Genomic DNA, 10,596 nt, shown 5'->3' with positions numbered 1-10,596 from the left:
CAATAATTTTTCAATATTTTTTGCAAATATTCAGAAGTGACACCAATAGATGGGATTCCAGAGACCATCTGAAACTCGTCTTTCTCATGAACACTGACTGCCTTTTGACCATTTAGGAGGCTATCTTCAGTTAGAACAGATACCAATTATCTGATTATACTGGTTTTTCTAACAGTATGAAATGAATTTCTCAGTCAATAGACTGATTGAATCTAAAATACCGTAGAAGTCAATTTTGAACACCAGTGGTCTGCTTGAGCAGTGAATCATCCTCTTTTTATAACAGTGTTAAGTCAAGGTACTAAATAGAACTGCTAATATTAAAAAAAAAAAAACCCTAACTGGAACTAAAAAATTACAATACAGTAAGTATGAAGAGAAGAAGGGTTTTTTTTTTTTTCTTAAAGATTTTATTTATCTTAGAGAGAAAGGGAGAGAGAGAGAGAGAGAGAGAGAGAGCACAAGCAGGGGAAGGGGCAGAGAGAGAAACAGACTCCCCGCTGAGCACAGAGCCCAACACGGGGCTCCATCCCAGGACCCCAAGATCATGACCTGAGCTAAAATCAAGAGTCGGATGCTTAACAGACTGAACCACCCAGGCACTCCTGAAGATAAACAGTTTATAACATTAGTCTTTCATTTTTTTTATCTTGGAAAAAACACTTCAGAATTCGCCATTAAAATCTTGTGATTAATAACAAAAGGATTATAGATGGATAACATCGCAAAAGGATTAAATCCTTCATAGACATGTAGAACAAATGAAAACCACGGTTTCAATTTCTGTATTCTACACCTAGATAAACATGTAGAAAAATACATATTTGTTTTACATAGTTAAAAAAAGCCACAAGAAAGAAAATAATCAGTGAAAGTTTATAATAACTGTTGATTAAACATACAGGAATAATTAATAATTTATTCCTATTTCCTGTAGGTATTACTATCTTAGTGCAGAAGATATTATATATAAAATGACCTGTGGCATTGTACTATGTATCAAAAATTTCTTGGAGAAATAAAGAAACAACTACTACAAACCTTATATACTTAAGTGGTATTTGGTATTTGGTTTTGGAGTTTGTAACACTTCAAGACGAGATATGTGAGGACCAGGAGAGAGAGAAAGAGAGAGAGAGAAAAACAGGCAGAGAGAAGGAGAGAAAGAGAGTGAGAGACAGAGACGGAGAGGGGGAGGGGGAGAGAGAGAGAGAGAGAGAGATGAGAGGTATAGGAGGTTAATTTCATTTTTTAATCTTGAGGAATTAATTCCATCATTTCTCTCAACCTTGTCTGTTTTGACCACTGTTAAACATGTAAGTGACTCATGTACTCTGTTTGCCCCCACAGTCCTGTCACCACCCTACTTTGTGCCTTCTTTCTTTTAAAATCTCATATTTTCCTGGCTTTCTCACTCTTTTATTCCACCCTAAAATTGCCCAATTCTTCCTAAGCCCCACTCACCTTCTACCCCTGTTCCTTTCAGGGTGCTTTGAAACATTCAATAAGCACCTAAAGACCTTGTTTTTTTCACATTTTACAGTATGGCTATTTCAGATCTCACATAAGAAGAAGCAGTAAGAGAGAGTTTGTTGCTTTCCTCCTTCTAATCCTTGATCCATATTGTTGCTTAAAGTAATATTTCTGAGAATGCAATGTTACTCCTTTCCTTAGAATTGTCCATGGCTCCCAATACTCATCGGAATAAAACCTAAACTACTTAGTATAACTTCGGAGACTTTTTTTTTTTAAGATTTTATTTTTATTTGAGAGAGAGCAAAAGAGAGCGAGAGAGAGCATGAGCTGGGGGAGAGGCAGAGGGAGAGGGAGAAGCAGACTCCCTGCTGAGCAGGGAGCCCAGTGCAGGGCTCGATCCCAGGACCCCAGGATTATGACCTGAGCCGAAGGCAGACGCTTAAACCGACTGAGCCACCCAGGCGCCCCAACTTTGGAGACTTTTAAATGACCTTGGATTCATTCACTCAACAAATACTTATTGAGCACCTACTATGTACAGTCACTGTTCCTAGTGCTTGGGACACACCAGTGAACAGAACAGGGAAAGATCCCTGCCCTCATGGAGATTACATTCTAGTGGTAGAAGAGAGATAGTAAATGATAAATATAACATGTAAGTAACTTTTCCAGTGTGTTAGAAGACGATAGATGCTATAGAAAAAAAGAAGGTCAAAACTTCTGGGAATGGCTAAGGCAGGCCGTGTCTCCACTGAACAGTCAGGGTCAGCCTTCCAAGCTTTGAGTGCATGTCACCACCACATGCACCTTAACTTCCCACCATACTTCAGTATCTTCCTTTCCCTGAACAGCCCTTGTTCTGTCCCTTGTTAGCACTTTGGTCTAACATAAAGTGTCTAATATTCATGGGAGCCCTTTCTTTGCCCAGCCCATTCCTGCTTTTGATTCCATGTTCTGGTATAGCATCATTCCCTCCTCCAGTCTCCCCCTGACTACACCTCTCCCCCCAGATAGAGTTGGTTGTCCCTCTTCTTTATTCATCTATATCACAGTTTTTTGCAATTACTTATTTACTTTTATATTTGTGATTATTATCATCATCCTTATTATTATTTGCTGGGCTATGCCACAGCAACAAAACCCCCTAAATTTTAGTGGTCCATTTCTCATTCTCACATTTTGGTTGCAGCAACTGCAGGAAAAACTGCGGCTCTGATCCATGAGTTCCCTTCATTCCAGGAGTAACCTACATTTGGAACATGTCCTTTTCACAGCAGAAGGGAAAAAGGAATAGTCGAAACGGCAATGCCTCTTAAAAACTCTCAGGTACAGCATACATTGTGTATGCTCACATTCTTGAAGTCAGTGGGGTGGGAAAGAGTCCCAGAGAATTCCTGCAAGTCACGTGACCACGGCTGGAAGCTAGAATCCTTTTACAGAAGCAGTAATTGTGAGCCATACAATCTACCACAATTGTGTATCTCACACGGCGGTCTCCGCGTACCATGAAATCAAGTTCTGTGGCTTTCATCACCAAATATATTTCCTAGTACACTGAAGCAGCTTGAAAAAACTTCTTAAGAAGTGAAATCAGAACAAGAGGATGGAACTAACATTTAGTTAGTGTCATTGTCCCCGGCACCACCACACGTTTTTACTTCCCTGTTACAGACTAGGCAAATGAGACTCCCATGTAACATAATTTGTGCATGGCAACAGTTCTGAAACGAGGGAGCCAACCTGTGTGACTGCAGCTGCTTTCTACTTCACCATCCTGTCCCTGTAGACGTCTATAAGCTACAGCTCTTTTGCAGTGATTTCTTAATGTGAAAGTAAAGAAAAAAGACAAATGCGATAGTGCTATGAAGGGTGATTCTATTTCCGCACTGTATCTTGCATTTCACCCATTCTTATCATAACTCCCACCATTTTTCTATTTCAGGCATTTGTTACATCCCATTTAGAGTTCCATAATAACCCCTTAATTATTCTCCTCTCTCTCTAGGTTCCATTCTACACCCAAATAATGTTCCCAAAGCTTACCCTGTAGATGTCATTCTTCTGTTTGAAACTGTTTCAAGGTTTCTAATGATCTGTACTACAAACTTGAGTTTGTGTTCTTAACCTACCTACATGGTCTTACTGTTCTTCCACAAATCCCTCTGTTGAACTAGTGACGTGTTTAGGATCCCATCTTCACTTTTCCAAATATAAACCTTGCTTTCTCTGCTCACTCCACCTGGAATAACCCTCCTTTTGCCTTCATTTATAAAAATGTTTTTAAACTTGAAGTCAAATGCTGTTTATTCATTTAATATCATGCAGGTACCCACCTGAAAGAGGTCTTTCCCTCCTATGTCTCCATGGCGCCTTGTAGCTGTGAAACAACTGAAGTTATTACAGATGTTGAGAGTGGATGTTGATGTGATATCTGGATATCTTCAGATATTTGAAGGGTGGTCGGCTGGAAGAAGGATAGGCTTCCTCTATGACACTCTAAAGGGAAGAACACACACAAGCATAGATATATTATGGGGGAATAGGTTCAGCAACTTCGGTATCAACCTCAAGAAAGAGTGAATTCTTTCTTCAAAGGAAGTGTTGAAGCAAAATCTGGACGTTCCTTGATTGTGGATCTTAGAGGATTTATGATTTAAACATCATTGTTAATCTTATATTAGTTTGTGTCCATGGTGTTTTCTCTACTAGACTTGAGTTGTTTAAGAATAAGGATTTTGGTCTTGTTTATGTTCGTGCCTCTCATCATATTTATTGGGTTGGCTTTTTTATGCAAATGGACTATGGACACACATACCACTAGTATCACATGGTATAGCTATAAAATAAGTTTTATTAAGAGAAAAATCTTGCAAGCAAAAATGGAGCAAAGTGTCTATCATCCTCCAAATTCTCACAACCCCAATAGAGGTGGGTTTTAGATTGGGCCTCGCTTGGCTGCCTGCACCCAGCTGAAAGGGCTTTAGGGATAGAATGTGTTCTATTCAAGTGTAAATTCCCTGCTAGAGGAGTTGGCCTCAGGAAAGGAGAAGCCTCTGGATCTCAGCCTCTGATACCAACCTATCTTCTCACTGAGCTAATTTCTTGCTAAGTTATCAAAAGGGAGGGACAGATGACCATAGGGGTCATGATCTCAGGGTCAAGAGATCAAGCCCCCAGTTGCGCTGTTTCTGCACTGACCATGGAGCCTGCTTAAGATTCTCTCCCTCTCCCTCCACGCCTGTGAGCTCTTGCATATGCTCGCTCTCTCTCTCTCTCTCTCTCAAAAAAAGAAAAAAAAAAAAAGGGAAAAGCAAACCAATGACTAGCTCACCACTGGGAAAAAGGAAATGTGAAAGACTGGGAAGAGGGCACTAACAGAACAGCTGGGCATGGTAGGTGCAGAAACCCAGGCAGGAGCAGAGGAATACAAACAGAAAGCTACGAGAGGGCTGGGGGCAAGAACAGGCTGGTCAGCACTGATCAAGGCGACAACGGGGATGGAGCTTGAAAACATTATGCCAAGTGCAAGAAGTCACACACAAAAGGCCACATATTGCATGATTTCATTCACGTGAAATATCCATCATATGTAAGTCCATTGAGGCAGAAAGCAGACGAGTGGTTGTCAGGGGCTGGGGAGAGGGGAGAGTGGGGAGTAACTGCTTAAGTGGGTATGGGGATGCCTAATGCTGTCAGTGTGATGAATATGTCTTGGAACAAGATAGAGGTGATAGTACAACATTGGGAATGTACTAAGTGCCAGTGATTTGTACACTTTCAAATGGTTAATGGTTAATTTTATGTGAACCTCGTAAGATTTTACCTCAATTTCAAAGAAGAACAGACTGGTCGAGACCACTCTGGGAAGAATGGCATTCCAATTGTTCTTTTTTATTTTTCTTTCTTCACTTATCCAAGATTACAACTTTTTAATCCGGCCAAATTTAGGTCATACACCTTCCTTCTTGTTGTATGGAGGCAATGTAAGAAAGGATCCTCCCCTGAGGCTTCCTAGTGGTAGGGCCCCAGGATTTCATGGACCACCAAGATTACAGAAAATGAGGAAGATGTAATTTTCCAAAAGTAATCACGATGTTGTTAGGAAGGGGCAGTGGATATGGGGCATACACAATATCCCTAAAATATCCCTATTGGAAGCAAACAAAAAAAAAAAATCTGTAATCAGGCATAAAACAATCTTGGCAAGCAAAACTAGTAAGATGTCTTGAAAGAGCAAACAAGAATCCTCACACATATGTACGACTATTTTTAGAATTCAACCTTTTCTTAAAAAATACATGTGTTTGCTTTGTACATAAACAAATGCTTTGGAATATTCAAATAGTTAAAACAAAGTTCTGTTCCCTTTGAGGGCATATTGTGCAGAATTCAGAGGATAAATAGACCTGGCATACAGGTCCTTTGACGTCAACTGGAAGGCAACACATATTTTGAAAATGGTGTGGGAGAAGAGATATCACAACTAGTTCTCCGCTTTTCATTAATCACAGTTCTTAGGATTCTTTGTGGGATTATGTTTTTGTGAAAATTTGGGAATTTGGGTGAATTTCCTTGAGGTGTTTGACAGGTCTGAAGAGGAATTATTGAGACACAACAACAACAAGGTGACACTTGATTTTTAGAGCACAAAGAGTAGAAGGAAAGGACTTGCAGTTCATGTCTGCGTTTGTTCCTATATCCAATATGTACAGTGTGCATAATACTTGTTCTCTGTGGCAACTGATAAAAGATGCACTGGAGAACGCATTTAAATGTTGTGCAAAATTGAATATAATCAGACCAACGTGACTGTTCGATGTATTAAGGAAAAAGCTTACCTAATCAAGATTCATCTTTATGATGGTTTTTATCACAATAGACATTTACCTGAAACATGGATGACCTGTGTTGTACACTTTATACTATAATAAAATACCAGGCAAATATTCATTCAAATAGGGAAGGAATGAACTTCAATACAATTTTTTTTTTTTTTTTTTTTACTGGCATACAGGTCAGAAAATGTACAGACTTGTATGTAATATAACAAAACAGAAAGAACCCTGGGTACGGATTCTAAAGACCTGGATTTGAATTCTGACTACCACTCTCTGTGAAGCCAGGTTGGCCATTTCAATTCTCTAAAACTTAGTTTCCTGCCTTACGGTGATGTTGTGGAGAATATCAAACAAATGTCATTTATGATAGATTTCCTTCTTTTATTTGATGGACTCTTTCTCAAGAGACAGCTATATTTTCTCACAATACTGCTCATGGTTTTAATGCTGCTGAAGATAAAATGAGGGACTATAGAAGCTGGTTAACGCCCCAAGTTCCCCATTCCAAGAACAATCTTATCTGCAAAACGCTGTCTTTCCATTGACAAGTCACACATTTGTTTCCATGGTGGGGGAGTGTAACCCTGCCACGGATAAATCAGACTGTGGCTGCCTCTTTCTGCCAATCTTTAGCTCTCACATTCTCTTCACCGTACACTTTAGTCACAGTGAGTTTATTTAACATTGGGTCTTAGTTCCAGCTGAGTCATCCTCAGTTACACAGTCCCTGATATGAAAACAAAATAAAAGCCAAAACACAAAGGCGGCAGGAATTCTGTACAACACTAGGACAGTAGATATGGAAGTGGTTAATATTAAATAATAACAGATGGAGGGGGTGAGCATTCACTTATTCTATGGGATGGTGAGAAATGGGGTGGGAAATGGCAGGTGTGCAGTAGAGGGAAGGGAAGAACGATGAAGGAGAACAGAGAGACTGGCTGAAGGTGAGGAATGGGAGGACGAAGAGTATCTGTATCTAAGCACGATCGGGTGTACTTAGATTCTATTTTAGATTATGTCAAATAACACTTTTCCCTGTGTAGCTATTGAGAACTGACATTTAATTAGTGAATGACAAGCATGAAATAGCAAGGTGACATGGAACCACTTAAGAATAAAGCCATCATGATTTCTCTTGCAGTTTATACCTGCAAAAGTATTGTATTGTCCTTTATTAAACCTTCACAATATTACTGTGAGAAAGATAAATAACAAGAACTAGCTATTCACTCTTCCTTGTGGACTAAACAAAAGGAAATTAGTTTAAATTGTAGTCAGGTAAAAATGTCTTGGCTAAAAAGCCCATATCTGTGCTAAAAAGGTATTCCTTAAATGAGTTACCCATTTTAGTCAATAGCTATGGAATTTACTAAGTTTCATTTTTATGACACATTAGCTTGAAGCCAGGGTAATTACATTGGAAGACCCAGGGCTGAACATACACATAGAAGGCAAAGTCAGTTTTCTACATGGGATGTTTAATACTCTCATGCCCTCAAATTTTCTCCCAAAGGACTGTCACATTTCCTGAAATTTTCACATTACTGGCTCTCTGGGAGGAGTCACTGAGGACCCCCACAATGGAAAAGAGTATATGGATTGCACCACACATTAATTTTAACCATCTACATTCACTTAATTTTCTCAAAAATAATTCCCAATTACCTGGAAAAATTCCAAGAAAACGGAAAATGAGACAGATAATTTCCAACAGAGTGGGGAAGTGATTCAAGAATCATTTAAAACAGTGGTTACTGGCAGAAATTCCCTGGCGGTGGCCTGTGAACATGCAAATCCCTAGTGAAGGAGGCCAGCCATTGTGACAACAAAAAACCCATCTAGATATTGATTATTCATTCAACAAATATTTATTGAGCCCATATAATAATGCAGCAGGCACTGTTCCTGGTGCTGGGGCTAGAGAGTTAATAAAACAGACAAAAATCCCTGTCCTCAGGGACCTTAAATTCTAATGGGAAACACAGACAATAAACAGTGAGAAATGAAAAGAATGTGCAGTATGTTAAATATTGATAGGTGCTCAGGAGAAAAGCAGGGAGCGGCGATAAGATGTGTGTTCTAGTGTGCGGACTCCGCTTCCCAGGGAGGAGGTGGCAATTTTTGATAAGAGGGCTATTTTACAATGAAGGTTGAAGGAACCTGGGGAATGAGCCATCAGATATCCGGGCAGAAGATCCTTCAAAGAGAGGAAAGAGCCAAAGGCCCTAGACAAGCTCATGGGGATAAAAGGAAAGAGGCATTCCAAAACGAAAGATCAAACACTGGCATCGCTTCCGTAATAGTTTTTTTTTTTTTTAAGATTTTATTTATTTATTTGTGAGAGAGAATGAGAGAGAGAGAGAGCACAAGAGGGGGTAGGGTCAGAGGGAGAAGCAGACTCCCTGCTAAGCAGGGAGCCCGATGTGGGACTCGATCCCGGGACTCCAGAATCATGACCTGAGCCGAAGGCAGTCGCTTAACCAACTGAGCCACCCAGGCGCCCTTAATAGTTTAGTTTTAATGTCAGTCTTGTCCCCTCAAATGAGCGTGCAGACGGCAGCCCCTGCAGTGTCTTCCCACTCACTTTGTCACTCGGGCCTTCCATGCTTCAAAGTATTGCTCTCCATAGGCAATCTTCTGGAAATCTCTTCTCTTCTCAGCCCACACTTTCATCTCCCTCTATTCACCATTTGACTCAATTTCTTCATCGCAGAGATTGATTCTTCTGTCAACTCTTGTGACTCTATTAGTCTCTCACCAGCCAACATCCTTGATTTCCAGATCCCTTACTCTTCTGGCAGAATCAGTCTCTACCACCCAGCTTTGTGATCAGCCCCATCACCCTCGTCTTAGATGAGGTCTTCATCTATCATCTGCCTTACGGTAAATATTTTCCTAACCAACTCCTACTTCTCTCTACAGCTAGTCCTCCCCCACCTCCCCGAGTACACGCGCCGAGCACTAATGCACACACTTGTATGTGTGTGGGGTGGGGGTGCAAGTTCAGGACTCCAGAATTGCTGCTTGTGGCCACACAGTGCTGCCCTCATGCCTGGCCCTCTTCTGGCCAAGCAACAGTACCAGCTGCTCCAGATCTTGGGCTCGGCTTCTTAAAGGGAAGACAATCTCTCTCCCTTCCAGGAGGTTTGGAACTCAATTTCCAGCTTTGTCGGCATTTCCAGTGTGCTGGCTGATCTCAGGAATGCTGAGTTAAGGTTGGTTCCAGAATCTGATACCTACCTGGGTACAAACCTCTAAGAGCAAGGTAATCTTTCCTGCTAAAACTCTCAAATATTTTTCTCTAGATAGCGAGTTGTTTGCCTGCTTTACCAAGGGCGACTACCCTAAGGGACTGCATGGTGATTTGTCTTCTGAGGGAAAGTCTAGGTAGGAGGACTTGTTCAAGGAAACAAAGGCATTCTGTGACAAAGCTCTCAGTTGAGACCATGAGAGAACCATCGTCCCTTTCCCCTACCCAAACATACAAATTTCATCCCTCAGGGGGTGCCCTGCCTCACAAGAGTAAACGGAAGAATCATCCTAAGTGTTTAAGGAGTTTACAATCTAGCTGAGAAGATGAGGGTTAACTTACCATAAGGAGGAGGCCACTGCCCTACAATTCTTCAGAGTCTCTTTAGCCCAGGTTCTCAGGTATTGCCGAGGTTATGGCTGTGTACAGCAACTAAGAGAAGATGATGTATTAAGTTTCAGATTTGTAAAATATATGAAAGTCCACTCAAGTGGAAACATTCAAATAAATAGTAAAGATAAGTAAGGCACAGGCGACGAGCTCTTTGGATTTGAAATGCAGATTTGGGTGCTATCTGTATAGTGATGAGAGAAAAAATAGAGTAGATTGTTATCCTAAAGAAAATTAGTTCTAGGTAAAGATTATACTGCATGATGTTTTGATGAGTAATAATGGTAATAAAAAATTTGTTATTTATTAACTCCCCTGAATTTATTTAAACCTCTCAACAGTCTTATGGGGTACATGGTATTATAATCTTTATTTTACAGATGAGGCTCAGAGTACATAGGTTACTCTTCCAACATCATATGGTAGAGATTAAGGTAAATGGAACCTGGAAATTAGAACCTAAAGTTTTGGACTTTGGAACTTATGCATGGAAGAAGACTAATAACTGGTTGTTTCTGCAATTTTGCGTATTATTGTATATTGTGAATTTGTTTTATATATGTATATATGAATGCATTTATGTTTATATATATATGTATATATGCATAAATATTTGTTCAGTTCTGCCTCTGATCCTTT

Source organism: Zalophus californianus, chromosome 12, assembly GCF_009762305.2.
Source record: "Zalophus californianus isolate mZalCal1 chromosome 12, mZalCal1.pri.v2, whole genome shotgun sequence".
Lineage (NCBI taxonomy): Eukaryota > Metazoa > Chordata > Mammalia > Carnivora > Otariidae > Zalophus > Zalophus californianus.
The sequence above is the reverse complement of the archived record's forward strand: the minus strand, read 5'-3'. Positions refer to the sequence as shown.